Genomic DNA, 12,070 nt, shown 5'->3' on the forward strand with positions numbered 1-12,070 from the left:
TTGTTTGTATCGCTTAGACTGTTAAACAATGATAGAACAAAGAAATGTAATATATTGTAAATTAGTTTGTAATGTTTCATTACAAACAATGTATTGATATCAGAGGTGTCTGTTACATTCTCGTTTTACGCTTCCGCATTGTGCTAGTCGGGGTGTGACGGAAGTTGGTATCAAAGCCATTGGTTATAAAGGATTAGGTTATCCCTTAGGGTACCTAAAATATAACCGTAGGCTTGATTAACTCTGGGAAATAATTAAATAATAAATTAATATTATATACTGATGGATGTCGGGATGAACTTGTAGGGCAAGTGAGTTATTGTGGTCCGGAACATAATAACAGACTTGCTTGTACGAGGGAATTCTGGGAGAAATCGCGGAACGTGTGGTTAGGTAAAAGTGGCAACATATGTGTATAAAAGGTAATGGGAAAGTATATATATATGTAACACTCATACGTGTTTATGTGGAACAAGGTGTATGAATACGTGTACGTACGATACTGTTGATAATGATACATTTTACTATGAATATTATATTCATTTATATTCAATATTGATTTAAATAATAATAATAATTAAAATCTTGATAAAGCTAATATTATATTCTAATATAATTAATATTAAATTTGGTTTAATTAATTAATCTCCTCAACAATAGTTAGTCATAGCAATAGATATTATTCTTATAACTAACCTTTGTGCAGAGTCATGTCAAGGAATAACGACTATGTACCGGAAGAAGAACCGGTGATATCTGTAGAGGAGGATCCCGAAGAAGAATCAGAGGAGGATCCAGAAGAGGAGGATCCAGAAGGGGAGGACCCAGAAGAGGAACTGGAGGAGGAGGAGGAAGAGGTGGAAGAAGAAGTTATCTGTAGAGAACTACCCAGGAATGTGCCTGATCTATCCGGTTACAGATGCGATAGTTATCCACCCAGGTCACCACGTAGGGATCAAGGCGAAATTAACAGTCAGTATCGTTCACCAGCTAGAGTAGCCAGATTACCCACTCCACCTATACACCTGTCGCCGACGACTTCAGCTACTGCACGAGTCCGGCAGACTGCTCGTATTCGGGTAACCCCGATTGACCCTACCTCTATTCCATTCAGATCTACCCATGACCGGGGAGGACCTTCACGCCCTAGGGTAGATACTTCATATTCTCGTTCATTGAGTATACCTACCCCTCGTCCTGACCTCCCAAACGCAGGAAACAACTCTTAGATGGCTGTCCTGACTGACCGTGTGATAGACCACTCGATAGCCATAGCTAACATTAACCGGGAGAGGAGGGACGTGACTCAGTGCCTATCGACATTACAGCAGATGGTACTGAACTTGCAGCAGTCAGATGCCTACCACCACTGGTGTTTGGATAGGGTGACAGTTCGGCTGTGGAACTGTTACTGGGTGATTACGGTGCTGTTATTTTTATGTTTGTGGCTAGCCTATCGTCTGTATGGATAGATGCGGAATATTACAACTATGTGTACATGATCTTTTGATACCCCATGTATGTATATAGTAATATGTTATGTTAATATGGGGCACAACTTTGTACATCATTACAAGCACTGACCCTTATAGGGTTAAGTCTAACAGTTACTTAGTGACAGATTTTGATATATACATGCAAGCACTGGCCTTTATCAGGCTAAGTCTATGTACCTTTTATTATCAATGTACAGAACAATTTGTGAAATGTCAGTATGTTATTTGGTTTACCTGTACAACATTTATTGTGATTATTATTACACAGTGCCGTAGACTGGAATTAGTACTAATTGGCTTATATTTGTTTATCATTATAGAATGGCCTCAAAGAAAGCAAACCCTATGACTGAGGCAGAAATAGCCGAGATGATTGCTCGGCAAATGCAGGCAGTAATTCCGCTTATTGTAACACAAGTAACTTCCGGCGTAAACGCAAATATGCAAACAAACCAACAACAAAACAATAATGCTCCCCCAACCAACAATGAAACAGTTACAAATAACAATCCCCCACCTAATGCAAATACCCCTACCAATGCAAATAATCCCCCACCGAACCCAAGCAATGACAATAACAACCCTAATCCCCCTCGAAGGGAATATTCGATCAAAAACTTTATGGCCTGTAAACCGATTGATTTCAAGGGCACTGAAGGGCCAAACGGATTAATCAAGTGGATTGAGAAAACTGAATCTGTTCTCAATATTAGTAATTGTCCACCGGAAAACATAGTCAAGTATGTTGCTTCTACTTTCACTGATCACGCATTAATGTGGTGGAACACTAAGGTCCAGATAAAAGGTCAAGATACGGTGAATCGCATGACATGGGCTGAACTCAAAACACTGATGCTGGAACGTTTCTGCCCAAGGAACGAAATTCAAAGATTAGAACACGAACTTTGGAGTTTGGAGATGAGAGGAGCGGATCATTTGGGATACACGAACCGCTTCAATGAATTGGCCTGCTTAGTACCATGGTTAGTAACTCCTGAAAATAAACGAGTGGAACGTTATATTTGGGGTTTAGCCCCGGGAGTGAGGAGTTTGGTGAACTCTGTGGGTCACACTTCGTCCGAGAATGCCGTGACTCCGGCCGGCATCGTAACTTTCGACTTGGTATGAAACGAACTGACTATGGGACTAGAGCACAAGGAGGACAATCAAGCAAACGTGCACGTCCGACAATCAGAAATTATGCTATAACTGGTTCCGATACGAAGCCAGACAGGTATAAGGGACCCTTGCCAAAGTGTGACAAATGTAATTACCATCATGTGGGAGAGTGCAGATTACCGGTATGCCAAAAATGTGGTCGAACTGGGCATTATGCCCCTAATTGCAGAGCAGGTGTAGAGATTGTGAGCCGACCAGCCCAGACAACCCAATCCCGTCGTCCCCAACTACCGAGACCACAACCAATTCGTCAACAACCAGCTCAGCAAAACTCAACTGTAGTGAATCGCCGTGCTTGTTTTGAATGTGGGAGCACGGAACATTTTAGAAGGAACTGCCCCAAGCTGAATCGAGGAGCAATCACCGGTCGAAACCAAGCATCGACTTCAGGTGCGTCTCGGGGACGCGCGTTTGTTATTGGGTCAGGAGAAGCACGACAAGACTCGAACGTAGTAACAGGTACATTTACTGTTTCTGATTAATATGCTTATGTGTTATTTGATACTGGTGCCGATAGAAGCTTTGTTTCCACCAGTTTTGTATCCTTGGGTAACATGCCAGTTAGTGAACTAACAAATCCCTATACTATAGAGCTCGCTAAAGGTAACTCTATAATTGTCAACCAAATAATCCAAAACTGTTCCATTATTCTTAATGACCACCCATTCCTTATTGACCTACTCCCAGTAGAGTTAGGAAGTTTTGATGTTATTGTCGGCAAGGACTGGTTAACCAAGAATAAGGCAGAGATTGTGTGTAACGACAAGACAATTAAAATTCCCTTTTCGAATGGTGAGGTGATTGTAATACAGGGAGAGAAGTCTGGTTCGATGTTACCTCTCATGTCTCATCTCAAAGTATTGAAATGTTTACGCCAAGGTTGTATGGCATTTTTGGCAAACGTGACTATAAAGAACCCTGATGAGAAACACATAGAAGAAATTCCCGTTGTACGTGAATACCCTGATGTCTTTCCTGACGATTTACCAGGATTACCACCGAACCGACAGGTTGAATTTCGTATTGACTTAATCCCAGGATCAGCAGCTATTGCTAAAGCACCTTACCGGTTGGCACCTTCTGAAATGCAAGAATTATCCAATCAGTTGCAGGAGTTGTTGTTGGAATACCGTATGCCCGAGACACATAATTAGGTTAATGTGGCTAGTTGTGTTTGATCCAAGTCGGGTCATACCCAATAACGAGTTAGACACACACCAATAATGTATTTGTTAAGATAAGATCTATGAGACAAATACAGAACACGATACATTCAGAAAATCGGGTTAACGAATACCTACTTGAAAGTGTTAAATAAATTAATTGGTTAATTTATTTATTCAAATAATTATTATTGGAATGATTATTTAACTATGTGTTCTTTTATAAAATGGTTTATGAAAGATGGGGTGTTTATATATTTTATAAAGTATAAAATAAATAAAAAAAAATATATATATATATATTTTGGGGCCGGTTTTGGGTGGGCCCCACACCCCAAATGTTTTGGTCAAGTTTTGTCATGGATTTGGTAGAGGTTGAGTATTGGTTACTTGACTTAAAAAACCTAACACCATATATGATTTGATTGGAAGATTTTATATATATCAAGATACTTTCAAGTAACAAAAAACACACACAACTCTTTCCTTTTCTTTGTTCTTGTTTTTCGGCCAAGATCAAAAGAAGAGGCTCGGGTCTCGGTTATTCGTGTTCAAGCTCCCTAACATAGCTCGGTGTGTGTTGGAGGCTCGGGGTATATTCCGTTTGAGGATTTTCCCTTTGAAAGTCTAGCATCAACATCATCATCTTCTTCAACATCAACTACACTCTTAAAAGGTTAAGAATGTAAGTGTTTATAGCTTTGATAGTTTAGTTTTCCCGTATCATTTGATCCTTGCTTCGGGTTTCTAATATATAGATTATTGGTAATCTTATAACATGAATAAATTAGGTTGTTCATGTACACATTTCCTAAAACTTGTAATATATATATATATATATATATATATATATATATATATATATATATATATACATGGATACATACGTTTAGTTTGTTTATATCACGCTTCCGCCTTAATTGTGACTAGTTAAATGGTTAACTAAGTTTAAAATTTCCATAGAAACCCAACAAATGGCATCAAGAGCCGGGATACGGGAAACTAAGCTTCGGGTTTTCGGTTTTATATTTTCCCCTTGAAAGATTTTATACAAAAAATTAACATGCATGATTTTTTGTATTTAATCTTGTTATATTTTTTTGGCTTTGTTCAAAAAAAAAAAAAATATAAAACCGAGTAAATGGGCCGAAGCCCAATTCGGGTGATATTGGGCCGAAGCCCACTTGTTTTGGTTAATGGGCTAACCGAAAAAAAAAAGGGGAGAAAGTGCAATGGGCCGAAGCCCATTTTTGGTTAAATGGGCCGAAGCCCATGAGACTTTCTATTGGGCCGAAGCCCATGTGTTTTGCACATGTGGGCCGAAGCCCATAATCAAATTATTGGGTTGGACTAGGCCCGATAAGGTCAAGGGGTTTTGGAACGGGTTCCTAAGACATAACGGGTTATGTTTGTTAAAACTAGACCGAGCCGTAGACCAAATGGATGTTTGTTGTGATTGTAATTAATTATTCAAAGTTTCGGTTTGTAATAATTAATTAGGGGCAATTTTGTAATTATTTATTCATATGGGTATGTAATAAATAGATTACTTGCAATATCTTTATTTTGTAGAAAAATGTATTAGGACATTTGTTTTGTAAAATTAAAGATGGTTGCAAAATTGGAAGCTAAGGTCAAAATTACAAGCCCATTGGATCACAAAAGGGGTTGAAGAAGATACTCGACGTTTTTGGATGCGGGATCGAGTGGGAGCTACAACATCCATGTGTCATGTGTCCCTTAGGATCGGACCTAAGACACACACTTGTTTCGGCTAACAAGTGTGGTCTAACTTAGTGGCTCGTGTCTAGTATAATTGTGTATGCTTGTTAATTGATTGTTTGATTATGTGGTTGTTAGATATTAGGATATCAACTTCGTCACATAGAATTAATTAACAAAGCATAAAACGGGTTCTAATAATTATCGGTAATCACGTGACACGTAGTTTAATAAAATGGATTTATTAACTAGCATTCTCACGCCCATAATAAAATGGTTTTATTATAAATTAGAATTTTTGAAAATGGTTTCAAAATTATCATGTTACTAAATGCATGTTAGAACATGATTTAAAGTTTTACAACTAGAATTATTAAAACTAAAAATCCCTTTTAAAATTAAGGATAACAAGTTAAACACCATCCTTTTGTATAACGCTTAACATATTAGTAAGCTCTTAGTGAGAAAAAGGTCACCTAACCGCGTAGAGTAAATTAATATGTTGAGGTAATATTGGCATATAAATGGGAAAAAGGTCACCTAACCGTTTGTATGTTGATATTACAAGTTGATACAAGTAGGACGACTTAAATTAGAACCATGTGAAGAGGGTCACCCAAGCATGGGGTCTAATAGGTGTTGATGGGATAAACATGCCGACACGAAATATGATTTCGAACCGGTCCCATAAACTCTAGAAGTTGCAAAAGGGTTTGCAATTGTTATGAATAACTACCTTGATAAACCGACAATGGGAAAACGGTCACCTAACCGGAGTCGTGTTTATCGTTGGATTCTAGATTTTAATTATTAATTATATTTGGTATATATATAAAAGGGTATTAATAATTAAAATATGTAAAACACTAAAATGAACTTAATTAAAATTCTGCAGATGGCCGCACACGTCGACGACAACATAATCCCTAACGTCCAAAACGTATCTCTCTGATCTATTCTCGCTAAAGACCGTCTTAACCACAATAACTTTTCGGATTGGTTCCGAAATTTAAGGATTGTTCTAAAACAAGAAAAATTATATCATGTTTTGGAAACACCTATCCCCAACGAACCGGAAGAGGGAAGTGAGGTCGAATACATGAATTGGGTTAAACACACGGAAGATTCCATTCAAGTGTCATGCCTCATGTTGGCGACTATGGTTCCCGAAATCCAAAAGGATTTCGAAAACCATAATGCGTACGACATGATTACTCAACTTAAGGAAATGTTCCTTAAGCAATCAAGAGTTGAAAGGTTCGAAACGGTTCGAGCCTTGCATGCATGTAGAATGGATGATAATCAACCAGTTTCAACTTATGTACTTAAGATGAAAAGTTACATTGATCGCCTCGCCAAGCTCAATTGTCCCATCTCAAAAGAGTTAGCAACGGATTTGATCCTTCTCTTTGTCGAAAAGGTTCGACACTTTCGTGTTAAATTATAACATGAATGGGTGGGACAAAAACATTGGAGAACTTCACTCAATGCTTAAAACAGCCGAGGCGAGCATGGGTAAAAGGGTTTTACCCGTGTTTGCGATCAATGAAGGTGGATCCAAGAATCGATCTCAGCCCAATCCTAAGGCTAAGGTAGCAAAAAGAAAGGGTCCTCCTGTGCATCTTAAGGGTAAGGGCAAGGCACCGGTTATGGCAAAGAAACAAAAGGTTGTGGAACCGAGGGGTCATAAGGATGATCCTTGTTTTGGTTGTGGGGAGACCGGACATTGGAAACGCAATTGCCCGGTCTACCTAAAGGAGCTAAGAGACAAGAGGAATGCGGGGCATGCCTCGGGTAATGTCTTTATGATTAATATTGAGCTAAATCTTATTTCTTCTAACACATGGGTATTGGATACCGGATGTGGAACTCATATTTGCAATTGGTTGCAGGGGTTCAAAAGGAATGAAGACTTAAAGAAGGGCGAAGTGAGTCTTTTCATGGGCAACGGTGCAAGGGTGCACGTGGTCGCTAGAGGAGACTTCACTTTATCGCTTCCAAGTGGTTTGGAAGTTGTTTTGAGAAATGTTTTGTATGCTCCTAGTTTGACTAGGAACATTATTTCCGTGCACCTTCTTAGACAATGTAACTTTGACTTTAAATTTGTAAAATCAGAAATGCATGTATCATCTAATGGTATCTTTTATTTTAAAGCTGTACCAAACAACGGTATTTATGAATTGGTTCATGACAATACCTCAAATAGCTCATTATACCAAACTTCCACTAAAAGACTCAAAAAGGATTTGAGTGATTCCTACATTTGGCATTGTCATCTTGGACACATAAACAAGAATCGTGTAAATACTCTCCAAAAGAATGGTCTTTTGAAAACAAATGAGTTAGGTTCGTTTGATGAGTGTGAATCTTGTATTCAAGGCAAGATGACCAAAGAACCTTTTAAAGGTACAAATGAGAGGGCTAAGGACTTGTTAGGTATCATACATACGGATGTATGCGGACCTCTCAAGCCCGCTAGTAGGAATAGTGAAAGGTACTTCATTACCTTTACCGACGATTTTAGTCGATATGGGTATGTGTATCTAATGAAACACAAATATGAAGCCTTTGAAATGTTCAAGGAATTTCAAAATGAAGTACAAAATCAGCTCGACCGAACAATCAAGGTACTCCGCTCCGATAGAGGAGGCGAATACCTAAGTGATGCTTTTCAATGTCATCTTAGAGATTGTGGAATTATTTCACAGTTCACTCCTCCTGGAACTCCTCAACATAACGGAGTATCCGAGAGGAGGAATAGAACACTGTTGGACATGGTTCGATCAATGATGGCACGAAGCTCACTACCGCCATCATTTTGGGGATATGCGCTACTTACAGCGGCTCGTATTTTGAATATGGCCCCGACCAAAAAGGTGGATCGAATACCCTATGAAGTGTGGCATGGAAAGGTTCCATCCTTTTCATATTTAAGGGTATGGGGATGCATAGTTTATGTTAAACGTGACACCCCAAATAAGCTTGAGGCTCGATCCATCATGTGTATCTTCATAGGATACCCAAAGGATGATATAGGATATATATTCTATGATCCTAGTGAACAAAAAGTGTTTATTTCACGCAAAGGATACTTCTTAGAAACTAGGTTCCTTATGGAAGGACCTAGTGAAAAAAGAGTGGAACTTGAAGAGGTTCAAGAATCACTGGATGATACACAGTTGGTCGATACTAGTTTTCAACACGAGGATGTTGAAGGTGATCAAATGGTTGATCATACACACGTTGCTTGCAGATCTAGTAGGATTAGTCGACCTCCCAAGAAATTTGGATTTCTCGTGGATGATTGCTACTTGGTCGATTCGAATGAACCGATCTCCTACAAAGATGCTATGTCACAACCTGATTGTGACAAGTGGCTTGAAGCCATGAGCGCCGAGATGCAATCCATGCACGATAACCAAGTTTGGGAATTGGTTAATCGTCCACTTAACTCCAAAATGGTTGGATGTAAGTGGGTCTTTAAGAAGAAGACCGATATGCATGGAAATTTAGATACTTACAAAGCACGACTTGTAGCAAAAGGTTTCACGCAAACTCAAGGGATTGATTATGATGAAACCTTCTCGCCGGTCGCGATGCTTAAGTCGATCAGGATATTATTTGCCATTGTAGCTCATTTTGATTATGAGATATGGCAAATGGATGTCAAGACCGCTTTTCTTAATGGATATCTTGAGGAAGATGTCCATATGGTTCAGCCTGAAGGTTTTGTCGATCCATCTAATCCTGATAAAGTATGTAAGTTAAGGAAATCAATCTACGGGTTGAAACAAGCATCACGGATGTGGAATCATCGTTTTAATGAAGAAATCAAAGCGTTTGGTTTCGTCCAAAACGGTGATGAGGCGTGTGTGTATAAATGGGCTAGTGGGAGTATAATCATGTTCCTTATTTTGTATGTCGATGATATACTTTTATTTGGAAATGATATACCAAGTATGGAAAACGTTAAAGCGTGGTTAAGTAGTCGTTTCTCAATTAAGGATCTTGGAGAAGCGACATATATCTTGGGAATAAAGGTCTATAGGGATAGACAAAGAAAATTGATCGGACTCAATCAAAGTGCGTACATTGATAAAATCCTGAAAAGGTTCAGGATGGAAAACTTTAAGAAAGGTTTGGTACCTATTCCTAGAGGAACTGTGTTAAGCTCATCCCAAAGTCCTAGCTCTAAGGAAGAGCAGGATAGGATGAAGCATGTTCCTTATGCTTCGGCAATAGGATCTATTATGTATGCAATGATGTGCACCAGACCGGACGTCTCGTATGCTTTAAGCATAACGAGTAGATACCAGCACAACCCAGGTGACAGTCATTGGATGGCTGTCAAGAATATATTAAAATACCTTAGAATGACTAAGGATATGTTTTTAATATATGGGTCTGGTGAGGAGGAACTCGTCGTAAAGGGTTACGTGGATGCGAGTTTCCAAACTGACCGAGATGATTCTCGGTCACAGTCGGGATATGTCTTCATTTTGAATGGAGGCGCTGTCTCTTGGAAGAGTTCGAAGCAGGATGTTGTCGCTTTATCCACTACAGAATCTGAGTACATCGCCGCTTCAATGGCAGCCCAAGAGGCTGCATGGATGAAAAAGTTCATCATGGATCTAGGGGTTATCTCTACCATTCAGGAGCCCCTAGAGATATTCTGTGACAATGAGGGTGCTATTGCACAGATCAAGGAGCCTCGTGCTCATCAGAAAACGAGGCACATTGAGCGCAGATTCAACTACATAAGGGATGAAGTTGAAAAGGGAAAGATATGTATTCATAAAGTTCATACCGATCAAAATATTGCGGACCCACTCACGAAGCTCCTCGATAGGCCAAAGCATGAGGGTCATGTTTGTGCATTAGGACTTCGGTATTCTAGTGAGTGGATTTAATCTGTGTTTAGTGTTTATATAAGAACGAATGTAATGGGTATCTCATGAAAATTAATTATGTTTTAATTATTCAATGAGTTATGTTCTATATTTGCATGTTTAATCCATGAATGACTTATGTTGTTCTAAACGTCCGTAGTCGATCATACTTGTGGGAACAAGTATGAAGGTAAGACTATTATGAACCCGTATTGGTTGATATTCATGTGATGAATATAGGGTATAGGTTTGCCACCAAAGTTCATAGATATTTGTGGGATACAAATATTGGACTGACCCGCTCTCAAGGATCACTGCATGGAGTTAGTGTAACTAATCATAAGTAATCCTTGAGTAAAGGCGAGTATCATTGTGTCCTTTGACCTGAGATGCATATTGGATCTGGTTTTTCATCAAGTCTGATAACTTGACTCTCTTCTTTGTTATTTCGGTAACACGATGACGTAAAAGAAAGAGCTCAGATATCATACGAGATGTCAACGAGGATGTATGCAGTCAAGATGGGATTTGTTCCTCTTATGTGTTGAGAGTTTAGATGTCTAAGGCCTGTTAAGTTAAATCATTGAGAGAATGATCACTCTGTGTCTCTTCGATTTGACAGGACATCTAGTAACAAAGGGATGTAATGATAAGACTTACCTATATCATATCAAGTATGGACTTGAAGGGGATGATGTTATTGAATGGCACTTAGTCAAACACACTAGGGATGGTGACCTGTTGTTAGGCGGTATTCACCATTAGCATTAACTTCTTATGAGTCACGTGCAAGTGGGAGATTGTTGGAATACCGTATGCCCGAGACACATAATTAGGTTAATGTGGCTAGTTGTGTTTGATCCAAGTCGGGTCATACCCAATAACGAGTTAGACACACACCAATAATGTATTTGTTAAGATAAGATCTATGAGACAAATACAGAACACGATACATTCAGAAAATCGGGTTTCTGAATACCTACTTGAAAGTGTTAAATAAATTAATTGGTTAATTTATTTATTCAAATAATTATTATTGGAATGATTATTTAACTATGTGTTCTTTTATAAAATGGTTTATGAAAGATGGGGTGTTTATATATTTTATAAAGTATAAAATAAATAAAAAAAAATATATATATATATATATATTTTGGGGCCGGTTTTGGGTGGGCCCCACACCCCAAATGTTTTGGTCAAGTTTTGTCATGGATTTGGTAGAGGTTGAGTATTGGTTACTTGACTTAAAAAACCTAACACCATATATGATTTGATTGGAAGATTTTATATATATCAAGATACTTTCAAGTAACAAAAAACACACACAACTCTTTCCTTTTCTTTGTTCTTGTTTTTCGGCCAAGATCAAAAGAAGAGGCTCGGGTCTCGGTTATTCGTGTTCAAGCTCCCTAACATAGCTCGGTGTGTGTTGGAGGCTCGGGGTATATTCCGTTTGAGGATTTTCCCTTTGAAAGTCTAGCATCAACATCATCATCTTCTTCAACATCAACTACACTCTTAAAAGGTTAAGAATGTAAGTGTTTATAGCTTTGATAGTTTAGTTTTCCCGTATCATTTGATCCTTGCTTCGGGTTTCTAATATATAGATTATTGGTAATCT

This window comes from Bidens hawaiensis, unplaced genomic scaffold, assembly GCF_021521415.1.
Source record: "Bidens hawaiensis isolate Kalapana, Puna unplaced genomic scaffold, B.hawaiensis_p1.1 tig00022253_1, whole genome shotgun sequence".
Lineage (NCBI taxonomy): Eukaryota > Viridiplantae > Streptophyta > Magnoliopsida > Asterales > Asteraceae > Bidens > Bidens hawaiensis.